A 20,695-nucleotide genomic window follows, 5' to 3' on the forward strand; every position below is an offset into this window, starting at 1 on the left:
AGATGATTTGAGCCGAAAATCATCTGTCATCAATTAATCAAAAATAGAAAAACTCGAAAAGGGGTGCAACATGAGGACTTCCCAAGGGGTCACCCATCCTAGTACAGCTCTCGCCCAAGCACGCTTAACTTCGGAGTTTTGATGGGATCCGGTGCATCAGTGCTGGTATGATCGCACCCGACATTGAGTGGGATGTTTATTCTTATATCCCTCGAGTACGTGTGGAGCAGGCGGCGATGGACAACACGCGGCACTGCTCTCACCCAATCAGAACCATGAAGTTAAGCGTCCTGGCGCGATGGCAGAGCGAGGATGGCTGACCTCCCTGGGCAGTCCTCGTGTCGCGATCGTTTACGTAAATTATGGATAAAACAGTCGAAATAATTGTTTTTAATGAGTTAATCGTCTCCGGAGTAATCTGCGTCATACCCTTCCGCACAGAACCGGCTCACGACAACAAAAATCGCTAAATGTTCCTAAAAAATAGAAAAAAAAATTAAAAGAAGAAAATAGTGAATGTAAAGCTATTATTATGCCTGAGATACGATGAAATGGAACCGAAATCGAATTTCAAACTTCAAAAGCGGATTTCTCGAGGAAACGAAAGCTTAACAGAAGCGGAAAATCGCAAATTAGAGGGTCTTAGAGAAGGAACTCGGCTGAAATATCGCCAGCTCATTGCAGAGTAATGAGTCTCGTTCGTTTGCCCGTTTACAATCAAATTAGGCTACAATTTTGTCCAAATCAGGCAGTGCCCGAACTACGTTGACTTCACATGTCTTATCTAGTCCCGATCGAAATTCAGATGATTTGAGCCGAAAATCATCTGTCATCAATTAATCAAAAATAGAAAAACTCGAAAAGGGGTGCAACATGTGGACTTCCCAAGGGGTCACCCATCCTAGTACAGCTCTCGCCCAAGCACGCTTAACTTCGGAGTTTTGATGGGATCCGGTGCATCAGTGCTGGTATGATCGCACCCGACATTGAGAGGGATGTTTATTCTTATATCCCTCGAGTACGTGTGGAGCAGGCGGCGATGGACAACACGCGGCACTGCTCTCGCCCAATCGGAACCATGAAGTTAAGCGTTCTGGCGCGATGACAGAGCGAGGATGGGTGACTTCCCTGGGAAGTCCTCGTGTCGCGATCGTTTAAGTAAATTATAGATAAAATAGTCGAAATAATTGTTTTTAATGAGTTAACCGTCTCCGGAGTAATCTGCATCATTCCCTTCCGCACAGAACCGGCTCACGACAACAAAAATCGTTTAATGTTCCTAGAAAATAGAAAAAAATAAGAAGAAGAAAATAACGAATGTAAACCTATTATCATGCCTGGGATACGATAAATAGGAACCAGAATCGAATTTCGAACTTCCTAAGCGGATTTCTCGAGGAAACGGAAGCTTAACAGAAGTGGAAAATCGCAAATTAGAGGGTTTTGGAGAAGGAATTCGGCTAAAGTCTCGCCAGCTCATTGCGGAGTAATGAGTCTCGTTCTTTTGCCCGTTTCTAATCAAATTAGGCTACAATTTTGTCCAAATCCGGCAGTGCCCGAGCTACGTTGATTTCACATGTCTTATCTGGTACCGATCGAGATTCAGATGATTTTAGCCGAAAATCATCTGTCATCAATTAATCAAAAATAAAACAACTCGAAAAGGGGTGCAACACAAGGACTTCCTAAGGGGTCACCCATCCTAGTACTGCTCTCGCCCAAGCACGCTTAACTTCGAAGTTCTGATGGGATCCGGTTCAATAGTGAGCGTCCTGGCGCGATGGCAGAGCGATGATGGGTGACCTCCCTGGGCAGTCCTCGTGTCACGACCGTTTACGTAAATTATGTATGATACAGTCGAAATAATTGTTTTTAATGAGTTAACCGTCTCCGGAATAATCTGCGTCATACCCTTCCGCACAAAACCGGCTCACGACAACAAAAATCGCAAAATATTCCCAGAAAATAGAAAAAAAAATAAGAACAAGAAAATAGCGAATGTCAAGCTATTATTATGCCTGTGATACGATAAAATGGAACCGGAATCGAATTTCGAGCTTCCTTAGCGGATTTCTCGAGAAAACAGAAGCTTAACAGAAGCGGAAAATCGCAAATTAGAGGGTCTTAGAGAAGGAATTCGGCTAAAATCTCGCCAGCTCATTGCGGAGAACGAGTCTCGTTCGTTTGCCCGTTTATAATCAAATTAGCCTACAATTTTGTCCAAATCCGGCAGTGCCCGAGCCACGTTGATTTCACATGTCTTATCCGGTCCCGATATAGATTCAGATGAATTAAGCTTAAAATCGTCTGTCAACAAGTAAACAAAAATAGAAAAACACGAAAAGGAATTCGGCTGAAATCTCGCCAGCTCATTGTGGAGTAATGAGTCTCGTTCGTTTGCTCGTTTACAATCAAATTAGTCTACAATTTTGTCCAAATCCGGCAGTGCCCGAGCTACTTTCATTTCACATGTCTTATCTGGTCCCGATCGAGATTCAGATGATTTGAGCAGAAAATCGTCTGTCAACAAGTAATCAAAAATAGAAATACACGAAAAGGGGTGCAACACGAGGACTTCCCAGGGGGTAACCCATCCTAGTACTGCGCTTTCGCCCAAGCACGCTTAACTTCGGAGTTCTGATGGGATCCGGTGCATTAGTGCTGGTATGATCGCACCCGACATTGAGTGTGATGTTTATTCTTATATCCCTCGAGTACGTGTGGAGCGGGCGGCGATGGACAACACGCGGCACTGCTCTCGCCCAATCATAACCATGAAGTTAAGCGTTCTGGCGCGATGGCAAAGCTAGGATGGGTGACCTCCCTGGGAAGACCTTGTGTCACGACCGTTTACGTAAATTATGGATAAACAGTCGAAATAATTGTTTTTAATGAGTTATTCGTCTCCGGAGTACTCTGCGTCATACCCTTCCGCACAGAACCGGCTCACGACAACAAAAAACGTTTAATGTTCCTAGAAAATAGAAAAAAACTAAAAAGAAGAAAATAGCGAATGTAAAGCTATTATTATGCCTGAGATACGATAAAATGGAACCGGAATCGAATTTCGAACTTCTTAAGCGGATTTTTCGAGGAAACGAAAGCTTAACAGATGCGGAAAATCGCAAATTAGAGGGTCTTAGAGAAGGAATTCGGCTAAACTCTCGCCAGCTCATTGCGGAGTAATGAGTCTCGTTCGTTTGCCCGTTTTTAATCAAATTAGGCTACAATTTTGTCCAAATCCGGTAGTGCCCGAGCTACGTTGATTTCACAAGTCTTATCTGGTCCCCATCGAAATTCAGATGATTTGAGCCGAAAATCATCTGTCATCAATTAATCAAAAATAGAAAAACTCGAAAAGGGGTGCAACATGAGGACTTCCCAAGGGGTCACCCATCCTAGTACAGCTCTCGCCCAAGCACGCTTAACTTCGGAGTTTTGATAGGATCCGGTGCATCAGTGCTGGTATGATCGCACCCGACATTGAGTGGGATGTTTATTCTTATATCCCTCGAGTACTTGTGGAGCGGGCGGCGATGGACAACACGCGGCACTGCTCTCGCCCAATCAGAACCATAAAGTTAAGCGTTCTGGCGCGATGGCAAAGCAAGGATAGGTGACCCCCCGGGAAGTCCTCGTATCGCGACAATTTACGTAAATTATGGCTAAAACAGTCGAAATAATTGTTTTTAATGAGTTAACCGTCTCCGTAGTTATCAGCGTCATACCCTTCCGCACAGAACCGGCTCACGACAACAAAAATTGCTAAATGTTCCCAGAAAATAGAAAAAAAAATAAGAAGAAGAAAATAACGAATGTAAAGCTATTATTATGCCTGGGATACAATAAAATGAAACCAGAATCTAATTTTGAACTTCCTAAGCAGATTTCTCGAGGAAATAGAATTCTGCTTAAATCTCGCCAGCTCATTGCAGAGTAATAAGTCTCGTCCGTTTACAATCAAATTAGGCTACAATTTTGTCTAAATCAGGAAGTGCCCGAGCTACGTTTATTTCACATGTCATAGCTGGTCCATCGCCCCCAACATTGAGTGGGATGTTTATTCTTATATCTCTCGAGTACGTGTGGAGCGGACGGCGATGGACAACATGCGGCACTGCTCTCGCCCAATCAGAACCATGAAGTTAAGCGTTCTGGCGCGATGGCAGAGCAAGGATGGGTGACCTCCCTGGGCAGTCCTCGTGTCGCGACCGTTAACGTAAACTATGGATAAAACAGTCAAAATAATTGTTTTTAATGAGTTAACCGTCTCCGGAGTAATCTACGTCATATCCTTCCGCACAAAACTGGCTCACGACAACAAAAATCGCTAAATGTTCCCAGAAAATATAAAAAAGTCGAAATAATTGTTTTTAATGAGTTAAAGGTCTCTGGAGTAATCTGCGTCATACCCTTCCGCATAGAACCGGCTCACGAAAACAAAAATCGCTAAATGTTCCCAGAAAAGAGAAAAAAAAAAAGAAGAAAATAGCGAATGTTAAGCTATTATTATGCCTGAGATACGATAAAATGGAACCGGAATCGAATTTTGAACTTCCTAAACGGATTTCTCGAGGAAAAGAAAGCTTATTAGAAGCATAAAATCGCAAATTAGAGGGTCTTAGAGAAGGAATTCGGCTAAAATCTCGCCAGCTCTTTGCGGAGTAATGAGTCTCGTTCGTTTGCCCGTTTATAATCAAATTAGGCTACAATTTTAGCCAAATCCGGCAGTGCTCAAGCTACGTTGATTTCACATGTCTTATCTGGTCCTGATCGAGATTCAGAGGATTTGAGCCGAAAATCATCAGTCATCAATTAATCAAAAATAGAAAAACTCGAAAAGGGGTGCGACACGAGGACTTCCCAAGGGGTCACCCATCCTAGTACTGCTCTCGCCCAAGCACGCTTAACTTCGGAGTTCTAATGTTATCCGGTGCATTATTGCTGGTATGATCGCACAAGACATTGAGTGGGATGTTTATTCTTATATCCCTCGAGTACGTGTGGAGCGGGTGGCGATGGACAACACGCGGCACTGCTCTCGCCCAATCAGAACAATGATGTTAAGAGTCCTGGTGCGATGGCAGAGCTACGATGGGTGTCCTCCGTAGGAAGTCCTCGTGTCGCGACCGTTTACGTAAATTATGGATAAAATAGTCGAAATAATGGTTTTTAATGAGTTAACCTTCTCCTGAGTAATCTGCGTCATACCCTTCCGCACAGAACCGGCTCACGACAACAAAAATCGCTAAATGTTCCCAGAAAATAGAAAAAAAAATAAGAAGAAGAAATAGCGAATGTAAAGCTATTATTACTCCTAGGATACGATAAAATGGAACCAGAATCGAATTTCAGACTTCCTAACCGGATTTCTCGAGGAAACGGAAGCTTAACAAAAGCGGAAAATCGCAAATTAGAGGGTCTTAGAGAAGGAATTCGGCTAAAATCTCGCCAGCTCATTGCGGAATGAGTCTCGTTCGTTTGCCCGTTTACAATCAAATTAGGCTACAATTTTGTCCAATTCCGGCGGTGCTTGAGCTACGTTGATTTCTCATGTCTTATCTGGTCCCGGTCGAGATTCTGATGATTTGAGCCGAAAATCATCTGTCAACAAGTAATCAAAAATAGAAAAACACGAAAAGGGGTGCAACACGAGGACTTCCCAGAAGGTCACCCATCCTAGTACTGCTCTCGCCCAGGCATGCATAACTTCGGAGTTCGTATGGGATCCTGTGCATTAGTGCTGGTATGATCGCACCCAACATTGAGTGGGATGTTTATTCTTATATCCCTCGAGTACATGTGGAGCTGTCGGCGATGGACAACACGCGGCACTGCTCTCTCCCAAACAGAACCATGAAGTTAAGCGTTCTGGCGCGATGGCAGAGCTAGGATGGGTGTCCTCCCTGGGAGTAATCTGCATCATACCCTTCCAATCAGAACCATGAGTTAACCGTCTCCGGAGTAATCTGCATCATACCCTTCCACACAGAACCGGCTCAGGACAACAAAAATCGCTAAATGCTCCCAGAAAATAGAAAAAAAATAAGAAGAAGAAAATAGCGAATGTAAAGCTATTATTATGCCTAGGATACGATAAAATGGAACCGGAATCGAATTTCAAACTTCCTATGCAGATTTCTCGAGGAAACGGAAGCTTAACAGAAGCGGAAAATTGCAAATTAGAGGGTCTTAGAGAAAGAAATTGGCTAAACTCTCGCCATCTCATTGCGGAGTAATGAGTCTCGTTCGTTTGCCCGTTTACAATCTAATTAGGCTACAATTTTGTCCAAATCCGGCAGTGCCCGAGCTACGTTGATTTCATATGTTTTATCTGGTCCTGATCCAGATTCAGATGATTTGTGCCGAAATTCGTCTATCAACAAGTAATTAAAAGTGGAAAAACACGAAAAGGGGTGCAACACAAGGACTTCCTAGGGGGTCACCCATCCTAGTACTGCTCTCTCTCGCCTAAGCACGCTTAACTTCGAAGTTCTGATGGGATCCGGTGCATTAGTGCTGGTATGATCGCACCCAACATTGAGTGGGTGACCTCCATATCAGAACCATGAAGTTAAGCGTTCTGGCGCGATGACAGAGCTAGGATGGGTGACCTCCATGAGCATTCCTCGTGTCGCGATCGATTACGAAAATTAAGGCTAAAACAGTCGAAATAATTGTTTTTAATGAGTTAACCGTCTCCGAAGTAATCTGCGTCATACCCTTCCGCACTGAACCGGCTCACGACAACAAAAATCGCTAAATATTCCCAGAAAATAGAAAAAAAAGAAGAAGAAAATAACGAATGTAAAGCTATTATTATGCCTAGGATACGATAAAATAGAACTAAAATCGATTTTCGAACTTCCAAAGCGGATTTCTCGAGGAAACAGAAGTTTAACAAAAGCGGAAAATTGCAAATTAGAGGGTCTTAGAGAAAGAATTCGGCTAAACTCTCGCTAGCTCATTGCGGAGTAATGAGTCTCGTTCATTTGCCCGTTTACAATCTAATTAAGCTACAATTTTGTCCAAATCCGGCAGTGCCCGAGCTACGTTGATTTCACATATTTTATCAGGTCCTGATCGAGATTCAGATGATTTGATCCGAAATTCGTCTGTCAACAAGTAATTAAAAATGGAAAAACACGAAAAGGGGTGCAACACGAGGACTTCCTAGGGGGTCACCCATCCTAGTACGGCTCTTGCCCAAGCACGCTTAACTTCAGCCAAAAACCGTTTGTCAACAAGTAATCAAAAATGGAAAAACACGAAAAAAGGTGAAACACGAGGAACTTCCCAGGGGGTCACCCATCCTAGTACTGCTGTCGCCCAAGCACGCTTAACTTCGGAGTTCTGATGGGATACAGTGCATTAGTGCTGGTATGATCGCACCCGACATTGAGTGAGATGTTTATTCTTATATCCTTCGAATACATGTGGAGCAGTCGGCGATGGGCAACACGCGGCACTGCTCTCGCCCAATCAGAACCATGAAGTTAAGCGTTCTGGCGCGATGGCAGAGCTAGGGTGGGTGACCTCCCTGAGAAGTTCTTGTGTCGCGACCATTTACGTAAATTAAGGCTAAAACAATCGAAATAATTGTTTTTAATGAGTTAACCATCTCCAGAGTAATCTGCGTCATACCTTTCCGCACAGAACCGGCTCACGACAACAAAAATCGCTAAATGTTCCTAGAAAATAGAAAAAAATAAGAAGAAGAAAATAACGAATGTAAACCTATTATCATGCCTGGGATACGATAAATAGGAACCAGAATCGAATTTCGAACTTCCTAAGCGGATTTTTCGAGGAAACGGAAGCTTAACAGAAGCGGAAAATTGCAAATTAGAGGGTTTTAGAGAAAAAATTCGGCTAAACTCTCGCCAGCTCATTGCGGAGTATTGAGTCTCGTTCGTTTGCCCATTAACAATCAAATTAGGCTACAATTTTGTCCAAATCCGGCAGTGCCCGAGCTACTTTCATTTCACATGTCTTATCTGGTCCCGATCGAGATTCAGATGATTTAAGCAGAAAATCGTCTGTCAACAAGTAATCAAAAATAGAAAAACACGAAAAGGGGTGCAACACGAGGACTTCCCAGGGGGTAACCCATCCTAGTACTGCGCTTTCGCCCAAGCACGCTTAACTTCGGAGTTCTGATGGGATCCGGTGCATTAGTGCTGGTATGATCGCACCCGACATTGAGTGTGATGTTTATTCTTATATCCCTCGAGTACGTGTGGAGCGGGCGGCGATGGACAACACGCGGCACTGCTCTCGCCCAATCATAACCATGAAGTTAAGCGTTCTGGCGCGATGGCAGAGCTAGGATGGGTGACCTCCCTGGGAAGACCTTGTGTCACGACCGTTTACGTAAATTATGGATAAACAGTCGAAATAATTTTTTTTAATGAGTTATTCGTCTCCGGAGTACTCTGCGTCATACCCTTCCGCACAGAACCGGCTCACGACAACAAAAAACGTTTAATGTTCCTAGAAAATAGAAAAAAACTAAAAAGAAGAAAATAGCGAATGTAAAGCTATTATTATGCCTGAGATACGATAAAATGGAACCGGAATCGAATTTCGAACTTCTTAAGCGGATTTTTCGAGGAAACGAAAGCTTAACAGAAGCGGAAAATCGCAAATTAGAGGGTCTTAGAGAAGGAATTCGGCTAAACTCTCGCCAGCTCATTGCGGAGTAATGAGTCTCGTTCGTTTGCCCGTTTTTAATCAAATTAGGCTACAATTTTGTCCAAATCCGGTAGTGCCCGAGCTACGGTTATTTCACATGTCTTATCTGGTCCCGATCGAAATTCAGATGATTTGAGCCGAAAATCATCTGTCATCAATTAATCAAAAATAGAAAAACTCGAAAAGGGGTGCAACATGAGGATTTCCCAAGGGGTCACCCATCCTAGTACAGCTCTCGCCCAAGCACGCTTAACTTCGGAGTTTTGATGGGATCCGGTGCATCAGTGCTGGTATGATCGCACCCGACATTGAGTGGGATGTTTATTCTTATATCCCTCGAGTACTTGTGGAGCGGGCGGCGATGGACAACACGCGGCACTGCTCTCGCCCAATCAGAACCATGAAGTTAAGCGTTCTGGCGCGATGGCAAAGCAAGGATAGGTGACCCCCCGGGAAGTCCTCGTATCGCGACGGTTTACGTAAATTATGGCTAAAACAGTCGAAATAATTGTTTTTAATGAGTTTACCGTCTCCGTAGTTATCAGCGTCATACCCTTCCGCACAGAACCGGCTCACGACAACAAAAATTGCTAAATGTTCCCAGAAAATAGAAAAAAAAATAAGAAGAAGAAAATAACGAATGTAAAGCTATTATTATGCCTGGGATACAATAAAATGAAACCAGAATCTAATTTTGAACTTCCTAAGCGGATTTCTCGAGGAAATGGAATTCTGCTTAAATCTCGCCAGCTCATTGCAGAGTAATAAGTCTCGTCCGTTTACAATCAAATTAGGCTACAATTTTGTCTAAATCAGGAAGTGCCCGAGCTACGTTGATTTCACATGTCATATCTGGTCCCGATCGAGATTCAGATGATTTGAGCCGAAAATTGTCTGTCAACAAGTAATCAAAAATAGAAAAACACGAAAAGGGGTGAAACACGAGGACTTCCCACGGGGTCACCCATCCTAGTACCGATCTTGTCCAAGCACGCTTAACTTCGGAGTTCTGATGGGATCCGGTCCATTAGTGCTGGTCCATCGCCCCCAACATTGAGTGGGATGTTTATTCTTATATCTCTCGAGTACGTGTGGAGCGGACGGCGATGGACAACATGCGGCACTGCTCTCGCCCAATCAGAACCATGAAGTTAAGCGTTCTGGCGCGATGGCAGAGCAAGGATGGGTGACCCCCCGGGAAGTCCTCGTATCGCGACGGTTTACGTAAATTATGGATAAAACAGTCAAAATAATTGTTTTTAATGAGTTAACCGTCTCCGGAGTAATCTACGTCATACCCTTCCGCACAGAACTGGCTCACGACAACAAAAATCGCTAAATGTTCCCAGAAAATATAAAAAAGTCGAAATAATTGTTTTTAATGAGTTAAAGGTCTCTGGAGTAATCTGCGTCATACCCTTCCGCACAGAACCGGCTCACGAAAACAAAAATCGCTAAATGTTCCCAGAAAAGAGAAAAAAAAAAGAAGAAAATAGCGAATGTTAAGCTATTATTATGCCTGAGATACGATAAAATGGAACCGGAATCGAATTTTGAACTTCCTAAACGGATTTCTCGAGGAAAAGAAAGCTTATTAGAAGCATAAAATCGCAAATTAGAGGGTCTTAGAGAAGGAATTCGGCTAAAATCTCGCCAGCTCTTTGCGGAGTAATGAGTCTCGTTCGTTTGCCCGTTTATAATCAAATTAGGCTACAATTTTAGCCAAATCCGGCAGTGCTCAAGCTACGTTGATTTCACATGTCTTATCTGGTCCTGATCGAGATTCAGAGGATTTGAGCCGAAAATCATCAGTCATCAATTAATCAAAAATAGAAAAACTCGAAAAGGGGTGCGACACGAGGACTTCCCAAGGGGTCACCCATCCTAGTACTGCTCTGGCCCAAGCACGCTTAACTTCGGAGTTCTAATGTTATCCGGTGCATTAGTGCTGGTATGATCGCACCAGACATTGAGTGGGATGTTTATTCTTATATCCCTCGAGTACGTGTGGAGCGGGTGGCGATGGACAACACGCGGCACTGCTCTCGCCCAATCAGAACAATGATGTTAAGAGTCCTGGTGCGATGGCAGAGCTACGATGGGTGTCCTCCGTAGAAAGTCCTCGTGTCGCGACCGTTTACGTAAATTATGGATAAAATAGTCGAAATAATGGTTTTTAATGAGTTAACCTTCTCCTGAGTAATCTGCGTCATACCCTTCCGCACAGAACCGGCTCACGACAACAAAAATCGCTAAATGTTCCCAGAAAATAGAAAAAAAAATAAGAAGAAGAAATAGCGAATGTAAAGCTATTATTACTCCTAGGATACGATAAAATGGAACCGGAATCGAATTTCAGACTTCCTAACCGGATTTCTCGAGGAAACGGAAGCTTAACAAAAGCGGAAAATCGCAAATTAGAGGGTCTTAGAGAAGGAATTCGGCTAAAATCTCGCCAGCTCATTGCGGAATGAGTCTCGTTCGTTTGCCCGTTTACAATCAAATTAGGCTACAATTTTGTCCAATTCTGGCGGTGCTTGAGCTACGTTGATTTCTCATGTCTTATCTGGTCCCGGTCGAGATTCTGATGATTTGAGCCGAAAATCATCTGTCAACAAGTAATCAAAAATAGAAAAACACGAAAAGGGGTGCAACACGAGGACTTCCCAGAAGGTCACCCATCCTAGTACTGCTCTCGCCCAGGCATGCATAACTTCGGAGTTCGTATGGGATCCTGTGCATTAGTGCTGGTATGATCGCACCCAACATTGAGTGGGATGTTTATTCTTATATCCCTCGAGTACGTGTGGAGCTGTCGGCGATGGACAACACGCGGCACTGCTCTCTCCCAAACAGAACCATGAAGTTAAGCGTTCTGGCGCGATTGCAGAGCTAGGATGGGTGTCCTCCCTGGGAGTAATCTGCATCATACCCTCCCAATCAGAACCATGAGTTAACCGTCTCCGGAGTAATCTGCATCATACCCTTCCACACAGAACCGGCTCAGGACAACAAAAATCGCTAAATGCTCCCAGAAAATAGAAAAAAAAATAAGAAGAAGAAAATAGCGAATGTAAAGCTATTATTATGCCTAGGATACGATAAAATGGAACCGGAATCGAATTTCAAACTTCCTATGCAGATTTCTCGAGGAAACGGAAGCTTAACAGAAGCGGAAAATTGCAAATTAGAGGGTCTTAGAGAAAGAAATTGGCTAAACTCTCGCCATCTCATTGCGGAGTAATGAGTCTCGTTCGTTTGCCCGTTTACAATCTAATTAGGCTACAATTTTGTCCAAATCCGGCAGTGCCCGAGCTACGTTGATTTCATATGTTTTAACTGGTCCTGATCCAGATTCAGATGATTTGTGCCGAAATTCGTCTATCAACAAGTAATTAAAAGTGGAAAAACACGAAAAGGGGTGCAACACAAGGACTTCCTAGGGGGTCACCCATCCTAGTACTGCTCTCTCTCGCCTAAGCACGCTTAACTTCGGAGTTCTGATGGGATCCGGTGCATTAGTGCTGGTATGATCGCACCCAACATTGAGTGGGTGACCTCCATATCAGAACCATGAAGTTAAGCGTTCTGGCGCGATGACAGAGCTAGGATGGGTGACCTCCATGAGCATTCCTCGTGTCGCGATCGATTACGTAAATTAAGGCTTAAACAGTCGAAATAATTGTTTTTAATGAGTTAACTGTCTCCGAAGTAATCTGCGTCATACCCTTCCGCACTGAACCGGCTCACGACAACAAAAATCGCTAAATATTCCCAGATAATAGAAAAAAAAGAAGAAGAAAATAACGAATGTAAAGCTATTATTATGCCTAGGATACGATAAAATAGAACTAAAATCGATTTTCGAACTTCCAAAGCGGATTTCTCGAGGAAACAGAAGTTTAACAAAAGCGGAAAATTGCAAATTAGAGGGTCTTAGAGAAAGAATTCGGCTAAACTCTCGCTAGCTCATTGCGGAGTAAGGAGTCTCGTTCATTTGCCCGTTTACAATCTAATTAAGCTACAATTTTGTCCAAATCCGGCAGTGCCCGAGCTACGTTGATTTCACATGTTTTATCAGGTCCTGATCGAGATTCAGATGATTTGATCCGAAATTCGTCTGTCAACAAGTAATTAAAAATGGAAAAACACGAAAAGGGGTGCAACACAAGGACTTCCTAGGGGGTCACCCATCCTAGTACGGCTCTCGCCCAAGCACGCTTAACTTCAGCCAAAAACCGTTTGTCAACAAGTAATCAAAAATGGAAAAACACGAAAAAGGGTGAAACACGAGGACTTCCCAGGGGGTCACCCATCCTAGTACTGCTGTCGCCCAAGCACGCTTAACTTCGGAGTTTTGATGGGATACAGTGCATTAGTGCTGGTATGATCGCACCCGACATTGAGTGAGATGTTTATTCTTATATCCTTCGAATACATGTGGAGCAGTCGGCGATGGGCAACACGCGGCACTGCTCTCGCCCAATCAGAACCATGAAGTTAAGCGTTCTGGCGCGATGGCAGAGCTAGGGTGGGTGACCTCCCTGAGAAGTTCTCGTGTCGCGACCGTTTACGTAAATTAAGGCTAAAACAATCGAAATAATTGTTTTTAATGAGTTAACCATCTCCAGAGTAATCTGCGTCATACCTTTCCGCACAGAACCGGCTCACGACAACAAAAATCGCTAAATGTTCCTAGAAAATAGAAAAAAATAAGAAGAAGAAAATAACGAATGTAAACCTATTATCATGCCTGGGATACGATAAATAGGAACCAGAATCGAATTTCGAACTTCCTAAGCGGATTTCTCGAGGAAACGGAAGCTTAACAGAAGCGGAAAATTGCAAATTAGAGGGTTTTAGAGAAAAAATTCGGCTAAACTCTCGCAAGCTCATTGCGGAGTATTGAGTCTCGTTCGTTTGCCCATTTACAATCAAACTAGGCTACAATTTTGTCCAAATCCGGCAGTGCCCGAGCTACTTTCATTTCACATGTCTTATCTGGTCCCGATCGAGATTCAGATGATTTGAGCAGAAAATCGTCTGTCAACAAGTAATCAAAAATAGAAAAACACGAAAAGGGGTGCAACACGAGGACTTCCCAGGGGGTAACCCATCCTAGTACTGCGCTTTCGCCCAAGCACGCTTAACTTCGGAGTTCTGATGGGATCCGGTGCATTAGTGCTGGTATGATCGCACCCGACATTGAGTGTGATGTTTATTCTTATATCCCTCGAGTACGTGTGGAGCGGGCGGCGATGGACAACACGCGGCACTGCTCTCGCCCAATCATAACCATGAAGTTAAGCGTTCTGGCGCGATGGCAGAGCTAGGATGGGTGACCTCCCTGGGAAGACCTTGTGTCACGACCGTTTACGTAAATTATGGATAAACAGTCGAAATAATTGTTTTTAATGAGTTATTCGTCTCCGGAGTACTCTGCGTCATACCCTTCCGCACAGAACCGGCTCACGACAACAAAAAACGTTTAATGTTCCTAGAAAATAGAAAAAAACTAAAAAGAAGAAAATAGCGAATGTAAAGCTATTATTATGCCTGAGATACGATAAAATGGAACCGGAATCGAATTTCGAACTTCTGAAGCGGAATCGAATTTCGAACTTCTTAAATGGGCAACACGCGGCACTGCTCTTGCCCAATCAGAACCATTAAGTTAAGCGTTCTGGCGCGATGGCAGAGCTAGGGTGGGTGACCTCCCTGAGAAGTTCTCGTGTCGCGACCGTTTACGTAAATTAAGGCTAAAACAATGGAAATAATTGTTTTTAATGAGTTAACCATCTCCAGAGTAATCTGCCTCATACCTTTCCGCACAGAACCGGCTCACGACAACAAAAATCGCTAAATGTTCCTAGAAAATAGAAAAAAATAAGAAGAAGAAAATAACGAATGTAAACCTATTATCATGCCTGGGATACGATAAATAGGAACCAGAATCGAATTTCGAACTTCCTAAGCGGATTTCTCGAGAAAACGGAAGCTTAACAGAAGTGGAAAATCGCAAATTAGAGGGTCTTGGAGAAGGAATTCGGCTAAACTCTCGCCAGGCTCATTGCGGAGTAATGAGTCTCGTTCTTTTGCCCGTTTCTAATCAAATTAGGCTACAATTTTGTCCAAATCCGGCAGTGCCCGAGCTACGTTGATTTCACATGTCTTATCTGGTACCAATCGAGATTCAGATGATTTTAGCCGAAAATCATCTGTCATCAATTAATAAAAAATAAAACAACTCGAAAAGGGGTGCAACACAAGGACTTCCCAAGGGGTCACCCATCCTAGTACTGCTCTCGCCCAAGCACGCTTAACTTCGAAGTTCTGTTGGGATCCGGTTCAATAGTGAGCGTCCTGGCGCGATGGCAGAGCGAGGATGGGTGACCTCCCTGGGCAATCCTCGTGTCACGACCGTTTACGTAAATTATGTATAATACAGTCGAAATAATTGTTTTTAATGAGTTAATCGTCCCCGGAATAATCTGCGTCATACCCTTCCGCACAAAATCGGCTCACGACAACAAAAATCGCAAAATATTCCCAGAAAATAGAAAAAAAAATAAGAAGAAGAAAATAGCGAATGTTAAGCTATTATTATGCCTGTGATACGATAAAATGGAACCGGAATCGAATTTCGAGCTTCCTTAGCGGATTTCTGGAGAAAACAGAAGCTTAACAGAAGCGGAAAATCGCAAATTAGAGGGTCTTAGAGAAGGAATTCGGCTAAAATCTCGCCAGCTCATTGCGGAGAACGAGTCTCGTTCGTTTGCCCGTTTATAATCAAATTAGCCTACAATTTTGTCCAAATCCGGCAGTGCCCGAGCCACGTTGATTTCACATGTCTTATCCGGTCCCGATATAGATTCAAATGAATTAAGCTTAAAATCGTCTGTCAACAAGTAAACAAAAATAGAAAAACACGAAAAGGAATTCGGCTGAAATCTCGCCAGCTCATTGTGGAGTAATGAGTCTCGTTCGTTTGCTCGTTTACAATCAAATTAGGCTATAATTTTGTCCAAATCCGGCAGTGCCCGAGCTACTTTCATTTCACATGTCTTATCTGGTCCCGATCGAGATTCAGATGAGTTGAGCTGAAAATCGTCTGTCAACAAGTAATCAAAAATAGAAAAACACGAAAAGGGGTGCAACACGAGGACTTCCCAGGGGGTAACCCATCCTAGTACTGCTCTTTCGCCCAAGCACGCTTAACTTCGGAGTTCTGATGGGATCCGGTGCATTAGTGCTGGTATGATCGCACCCGACATTGAGTGTGATGTTTATTCTTATATCCCTCGAGTACGTGTGGAGCGGGCGGCGATGGACAACACGCGGCACTGCTCTCGCCCAATCATAACCATGAAGTTAAGCGTTCTGGCGCGATGGCAGAGCTAGGATGGGTGACCTCCCTGGGAAGACCTTGTGTCACGACCGTTTACGTAAATTATGGATAAACAGTCGAAATAATTGTTTTTAATGAGTTATTCGTCTCCGGAGTACTCTGCGTCATACCCTTCCGCACAGAACCGGCTCACGACAACAAAAAACGTTTAATGTTCCTAGAAAATAGAAAAAAACTAAAAAGAAGAAAATAGCGAATGTAAAGCTATTATTATGCCTGAGATACGATAAAATGGAACCGGAATCGAATTTCGAACTTCTTAAGCGGATTTTTCGAGGAAACGAAAGCTTAACAGAAGCGGAAAATCGCAAATTAGAGGGTCTTAGAGAAGAAATTCGGCTAAACTCTCGCCAGCTCATTGCGGAGTAATGAGTCTCGTTCGTTTGCCCGTTTTTAATCAAATTAGGCTACAATTTTGTCCAAATCCGGTAGTGCCCGAGCTACGTTGATTTCACATGTCTTATCTGGTCCCGATCGAAATTCAGATGATTTGAGCCGAAAATCATCTGTCATCAATTAATCAAAAATAGAAAAACTCGAAAAGGGGTGCAACATGAGGACTTCCCAAGGGGTCACCCATCCTAGTACATCTCTCGCCCAAGCACGCTTAACTTCGGAGTTTTGATGAGATCCGGTGCATCAGTGCTGGTATGATCGCACCCGACATTGAGTGGGATGTTTATTCTTATATCCCTCGAGTACTTGTGGAGCGGGCGGCGATGGACAACACGCGGCACTGCTCTCGCCCAATCAGAACCATAAAGTTAAGCGTTCTGGCGCGATGGCAAAGCAAGGATAGGTGACCCCCCGGGAAGTCCTCGTATCGCGACGGTTTACGTAAATTATGGATAAAACAGTCAAAATAATTGTTTTTAATGAGTTAACCGTCTCCGGAGTAATCTACGTCATACCCTTCCGCACAGAACTGGCTCACGACAACAAAAATCGCTAAATGTTCCCAGAAAATATAAAAAAGTCGAAATAATTGTTTTTAATGAGTTAAAGGTCTCTGGAGTAATCTGCGTCATACCCTTCCGCACAGAACCGGCTCACGAAAACAAAAATCGCTAAATGTTCCCAGAAAAGAGAAAAAAAAAAGAAGAAAATAACGAATGTTAAGCTATTATTATGCCTGAGATACGATAAAATGGAACCGGAATCGAATTTTGAACTTCCTAAACGGATTTCTCGAGGAAAAGAAAGCTTATTAGAAGCATAAAATCGCAAATTAGAGGGTCTTAGAGAAGGAATTCGGCTAAAATCTCGCCAGCTCTTTGCGGAGTAATGAGTCTCGTTCGTTTGCCCGTTTATAATCAAATTAGGCTACAATTTTAGCCAAATCCGGCAGTGCTCAAGCTACGTTGATTTCACATGTCTTATCTGGTCCTGATCGAGATTCAGAGGATTTGAGCCGAAAATCATCAGTCATCAATTAATCAAAAATAGAAAAACTCGAAAAGGGGTGCGACACGAGGACTTCCCAAGGGGTCACCCATCCTAGTACTGCTCTCGCCCAAGCACGCTTAACTTCGGAGTTCTAATGTTATCCGGTGCATTAGTGCTGGTATGATCGCACCAGACATTGAGTGGGATGTTTATTCTTATATCCCTCGAGTACCTGTGGAGCGGATGGCGATGGACAACACGCGGCACTGCTCTCGCCCAATCAGAACAATGATGTTAAGAGTCCTGGTGCGATGGCAGAGCTACGATGGGTGTCCTCCGTAGGAAGTCCTCGTGTCGCGACCGTTTACGTAAATTATGGATAAAATAGTCGAAATAATGGTTTTTAATGAGTTAACCTTCTCCTGAGTAATCTGCGTCATACCCTTCCGCACAGAACCGGCTCACGACAACAAAAATCGCTAAATGTTCCCAGAAAATAGAAAAAAAAATAAGAAGAAGAAATAGCGAATGTAAAGCTATTATTACTCCTAGGATACGATAAAATGGAACCGGAATCGAATTTCAGACTTCCTAACCGGATTTCTCGAGGAAACGGAAGCTTAACAGAAGCGGAAAATCGCAAATTAGAGGGTCTTAGAGAAGGAATTCGGCTAAAATCTCGCCAGCTCATTGCGGAATGAGTCTCGTTCGTTTGCCCGTTTACAATCAAATTAGGCTACAATTTTGTCCGATTCCGGCGGTGCTTGAGCTACGTTGATTTCTCATGTCTTATCTGGTCCCGGTCGAGATTCTGATGATTTGAGCCGAAAATCATCTGTCAACAAGTAATCAAAAATAGAAAAACACGAAAAGGGGTGCAACACGAGGACTTCCCAGAAGGTCACCCATCCTAGTACTGCTCTCGCCCAGGCATGCATAACTTCGGAGTTCGTATGGGATCCTGTGCATTAGTGCTGGTATGATCGCACCCAACATTGAGTGGGATGTTTGTTCTTATATCCCTCGAGTACGTGTGGAGCTGTCGGCGATGGACAACACGCGGCACTGCTCTCTCCCAAACAGAACCATGAAGTTAAGCGTTCTGGCGCGATGGCAGAGCTAGGATGGGTGTCCTCCCTGGGAGTAATCTGCATCATACCCTTCCAATCAGAACCATGAGTTAACCATCTCCGGAGTAATCTGCATCATACCCTTCCACACAGAACCGGCTCAGGACAACAAAAATCGCTAAATGCTCCCAGAAAATATAAAAAAAAATAAGAAGAAGAAAATAGCGAATGTAAAGCTATTATTATGCCTAGGATACGATAAAATGGAACCGGAATCGAATTTCAAACTTCCTATGCAGATTTCTGGAGGAAACGGAAGCTTAACAGAAGCGGAAAATTGCAAATTAGAGGGTCTTAGAGAAAGAAATTGGCTAAACTCTCGCCATCTCATTGCGGAGTAATGAGTCTCGTTCGTTTGCCCGTTTACAATCTAATTAGGCTACAATTTTGTCCAAATCCGGCAGTGCCCGAGCTACATTGATTTCATATGTTTTATCTGGTCCTGATCCAGATTCAGATGATTTGTGCCGAAATTCGTCTATCAACAAGTAATTAAAAGTGGAAAAACACGAAAAGGGGTGCAACACAAGGACTTCCTAGGGGGTCACCCATCCTAGTACTGCTCTCTCTCGCCTAAGCACGCTTAACTTCGGAGTTCTGATGGGATCCGGTGCATTAGTGCTGGTATGATCGCACCCAACATTGAGTGGGTGACCTCCATATCAGAACCATGAAGTTAAGCGTTCTGGCGCGATGACAGAGCTAGGATGGGTGACCTCCATGAGCATTCCTCGTGTCGCGATCGATTACGTAAATTAAGGCTAAAACAGTCGAAATAATTGTTTTTAATGAGTTAACCGTCTCCGAAGTAATCTGCGTCATACCCTTCCGCACTGAACCGGCTCACGACAACAAAAATCGCTAAATATTCCCAGAAAATAGAAAAAAAAGAATAAGAAAATAACGAATGTAAAGCTATTATTATGCCTAGGATACGATAAAATAGAACTAAAATCGATTTTCGAACTTCCAAAGCGGATTTCTCGAGGAAACAGAAGTTTAACAAAAGCGGAAAATTGCAAATTAGAGGGTCTTAGAGAAAGAATTCGGCTAAACTCTCGCTAGCATATTGCGGAGTAATGAGTCTCGTTCATTTGCCCGTTTACAATCTAATTAAGCTACAATTTTGTCCAAATCCGGCAGTGCCCGAGCTACGTTGATTTCACATGTTTTATCAGGTCCTGATCGAGATTCAGATGATTTGATCCGAAATTCGTCTGTCAACAAGTAATAAAAAATGGAAAAACACGAAAAGGGGTGCAACACGAGGACTTCCCAGGGGGTCACCCATCCTAGTACGGCTCTCGCCCAAGCACGCTTAACTTCAGCCAAAAACCGTTTGTCAACAAGTAATCAAAAATAGAAAAACACGAAAAAGGGTGAAACACGAGGACTTCCCAGGGGGTCACCCATCCTAGTGCATTAGTGCTGGTATGATCGCACCCGACATTGAGTGAGATGTTTATTCTTATATCCTTCGAATACATGTGGAGCAGTCGGCGATGGGCAACACGCGGCACTGCTCTCGCCCAATTAGAACCATGAAGTTAAGCGTTCTGGCGCGATGGCAGAGCTAGGGTGGGTGACCTCCCTGAGAAGTTCTCGTGTCGCGACCGTTTACGTAAATTAAGGCTAAAACAATCGAAATAATTGTTTTTAATGAGTTAACCATCTCCAGAGTAATCTGCGTCATACCTTTCCGCACAGAACCGGCTCACGACAACAAAAATCGCTAAATGTTCCTAGAAAATAGAAAAAAATAAGAAGAATAAAATAACGAATGTAAACCTATTATCATGCCTGGGATACGATAAATAGGAACCAGAATCGAATTTCGAACTTCCTAAGCGGATTTCTCGAGGAAACGGAAGCTTAACAGAAGCGGAAAATTGCAAATTAGAGGGTTTTAGAGAAAAAATTCGGCTAAACTCTCGCCAGCTCATTGCGGAGTATTGAGTCTCGTTCGTTTGCCCATTTACAATCTAATTAGGCTACAATTTTGTCCAAATCTGGCAGTGCCCGAGCAACGTTGATTTCACATGTTTTATCTGGTCTTGATCGAGATTCAGATGATTTG

At 43.4% G+C, this 20,695-nt stretch overlaps 20 non-coding genes and 3 pseudogenes across 20 annotated transcripts; all 23 read right to left on the minus strand.

The window, feature by feature from the left end:
• Positions 1-60: 60 nt before the first annotated feature.
• Positions 61-179, minus strand: LOC142515604 (5S ribosomal RNA). Its single transcript, XR_012811440.1, has one exon. It is a non-coding gene; the product is annotated as a 5S ribosomal RNA (ribosomal RNA).
• A 684-nt stretch (positions 180-863) lies between these two features.
• LOC142515564 (5S ribosomal RNA) lies at positions 864-982 on the minus strand. Its single transcript, XR_012811402.1, has one exon. It is a non-coding gene; the product is annotated as a 5S ribosomal RNA (ribosomal RNA).
• A 682-nt stretch (positions 983-1,664) lies between these two features.
• Positions 1,665-1,789, minus strand: LOC142512787 (5S ribosomal RNA; annotated as a pseudogene).
• Positions 1,790-2,557: 768 nt separating this feature from the next.
• Positions 2,558-2,678, minus strand: LOC142515354 (5S ribosomal RNA). The gene has a single exon (XR_012811205.1). It is a non-coding gene; the product is annotated as a 5S ribosomal RNA (ribosomal RNA).
• Positions 2,679-3,360: 682 nt separating this feature from the next.
• Positions 3,361-3,479, minus strand: LOC142506265 (5S ribosomal RNA). Its single transcript, XR_012804561.1, has one exon. It is a non-coding gene; the product is annotated as a 5S ribosomal RNA (ribosomal RNA).
• Positions 3,480-4,842: 1,363 nt separating this feature from the next.
• On the minus strand, positions 4,843-4,961 carry LOC142507237 (5S ribosomal RNA). Its single transcript, XR_012805498.1, has one exon. It is a non-coding gene; the product is annotated as a 5S ribosomal RNA (ribosomal RNA).
• Positions 4,962-5,641: 680 nt separating this feature from the next.
• LOC142516921 (5S ribosomal RNA) lies at positions 5,642-5,760 on the minus strand. The gene has a single exon (XR_012812689.1). It is a non-coding gene; the product is annotated as a 5S ribosomal RNA (ribosomal RNA).
• A 653-nt stretch (positions 5,761-6,413) lies between these two features.
• LOC142508322 (5S ribosomal RNA) lies at positions 6,414-6,536 on the minus strand. The gene has a single exon (XR_012806542.1). It is a non-coding gene; the product is annotated as a 5S ribosomal RNA (ribosomal RNA).
• Positions 6,537-7,274: 738 nt separating this feature from the next.
• Positions 7,275-7,394, minus strand: LOC142510492 (5S ribosomal RNA). Its single transcript, XR_012808601.1, has one exon. It is a non-coding gene; the product is annotated as a 5S ribosomal RNA (ribosomal RNA).
• Positions 7,395-8,076: 682 nt separating this feature from the next.
• LOC142515355 (5S ribosomal RNA) lies at positions 8,077-8,197 on the minus strand. The gene has a single exon (XR_012811206.1). It is a non-coding gene; the product is annotated as a 5S ribosomal RNA (ribosomal RNA).
• Positions 8,198-8,879: 682 nt separating this feature from the next.
• LOC142515889 (5S ribosomal RNA) lies at positions 8,880-8,998 on the minus strand. Its single transcript, XR_012811709.1, has one exon. It is a non-coding gene; the product is annotated as a 5S ribosomal RNA (ribosomal RNA).
• Positions 8,999-9,625: 627 nt separating this feature from the next.
• On the minus strand, positions 9,626-9,743 carry LOC142512273 (5S ribosomal RNA; annotated as a pseudogene).
• Positions 9,744-10,540: 797 nt separating this feature from the next.
• Positions 10,541-10,659, minus strand: LOC142506638 (5S ribosomal RNA). The gene has a single exon (XR_012804924.1). It is a non-coding gene; the product is annotated as a 5S ribosomal RNA (ribosomal RNA).
• Positions 10,660-11,339: 680 nt separating this feature from the next.
• Positions 11,340-11,458, minus strand: LOC142516922 (5S ribosomal RNA). Its single transcript, XR_012812690.1, has one exon. It is a non-coding gene; the product is annotated as a 5S ribosomal RNA (ribosomal RNA).
• A 654-nt stretch (positions 11,459-12,112) lies between these two features.
• Positions 12,113-12,235, minus strand: LOC142506661 (5S ribosomal RNA). The gene has a single exon (XR_012804946.1). It is a non-coding gene; the product is annotated as a 5S ribosomal RNA (ribosomal RNA).
• Positions 12,236-12,973: 738 nt separating this feature from the next.
• Positions 12,974-13,092, minus strand: LOC142510209 (5S ribosomal RNA). Its single transcript, XR_012808334.1, has one exon. It is a non-coding gene; the product is annotated as a 5S ribosomal RNA (ribosomal RNA).
• A 682-nt stretch (positions 13,093-13,774) lies between these two features.
• On the minus strand, positions 13,775-13,895 carry LOC142515356 (5S ribosomal RNA). The gene has a single exon (XR_012811207.1). It is a non-coding gene; the product is annotated as a 5S ribosomal RNA (ribosomal RNA).
• Positions 13,896-14,949: 1,054 nt separating this feature from the next.
• Positions 14,950-15,074, minus strand: LOC142512833 (5S ribosomal RNA; annotated as a pseudogene).
• Positions 15,075-15,842: 768 nt separating this feature from the next.
• Positions 15,843-15,963, minus strand: LOC142514276 (5S ribosomal RNA). Its single transcript, XR_012810177.1, has one exon. It is a non-coding gene; the product is annotated as a 5S ribosomal RNA (ribosomal RNA).
• Positions 15,964-16,645: 682 nt separating this feature from the next.
• On the minus strand, positions 16,646-16,764 carry LOC142516159 (5S ribosomal RNA). Its single transcript, XR_012811969.1, has one exon. It is a non-coding gene; the product is annotated as a 5S ribosomal RNA (ribosomal RNA).
• Positions 16,765-17,561: 797 nt separating this feature from the next.
• Positions 17,562-17,680, minus strand: LOC142515508 (5S ribosomal RNA). Its single transcript, XR_012811352.1, has one exon. It is a non-coding gene; the product is annotated as a 5S ribosomal RNA (ribosomal RNA).
• Positions 17,681-18,360: 680 nt separating this feature from the next.
• LOC142516923 (5S ribosomal RNA) lies at positions 18,361-18,479 on the minus strand. The gene has a single exon (XR_012812691.1). It is a non-coding gene; the product is annotated as a 5S ribosomal RNA (ribosomal RNA).
• Positions 18,480-19,133: 654 nt separating this feature from the next.
• LOC142506664 (5S ribosomal RNA) lies at positions 19,134-19,256 on the minus strand. Its single transcript, XR_012804948.1, has one exon. It is a non-coding gene; the product is annotated as a 5S ribosomal RNA (ribosomal RNA).
• Positions 19,257-20,695: the final 1,439 nt, after the last annotated feature.

The sequence above is a fragment of the Primulina tabacum genome, chromosome 10 (genome assembly GCF_025594145.1).
Source record: "Primulina tabacum isolate GXHZ01 chromosome 10, ASM2559414v2, whole genome shotgun sequence".
NCBI classification, from domain to species: Eukaryota; Viridiplantae; Streptophyta; class Magnoliopsida; order Lamiales; family Gesneriaceae; genus Primulina; species Primulina tabacum.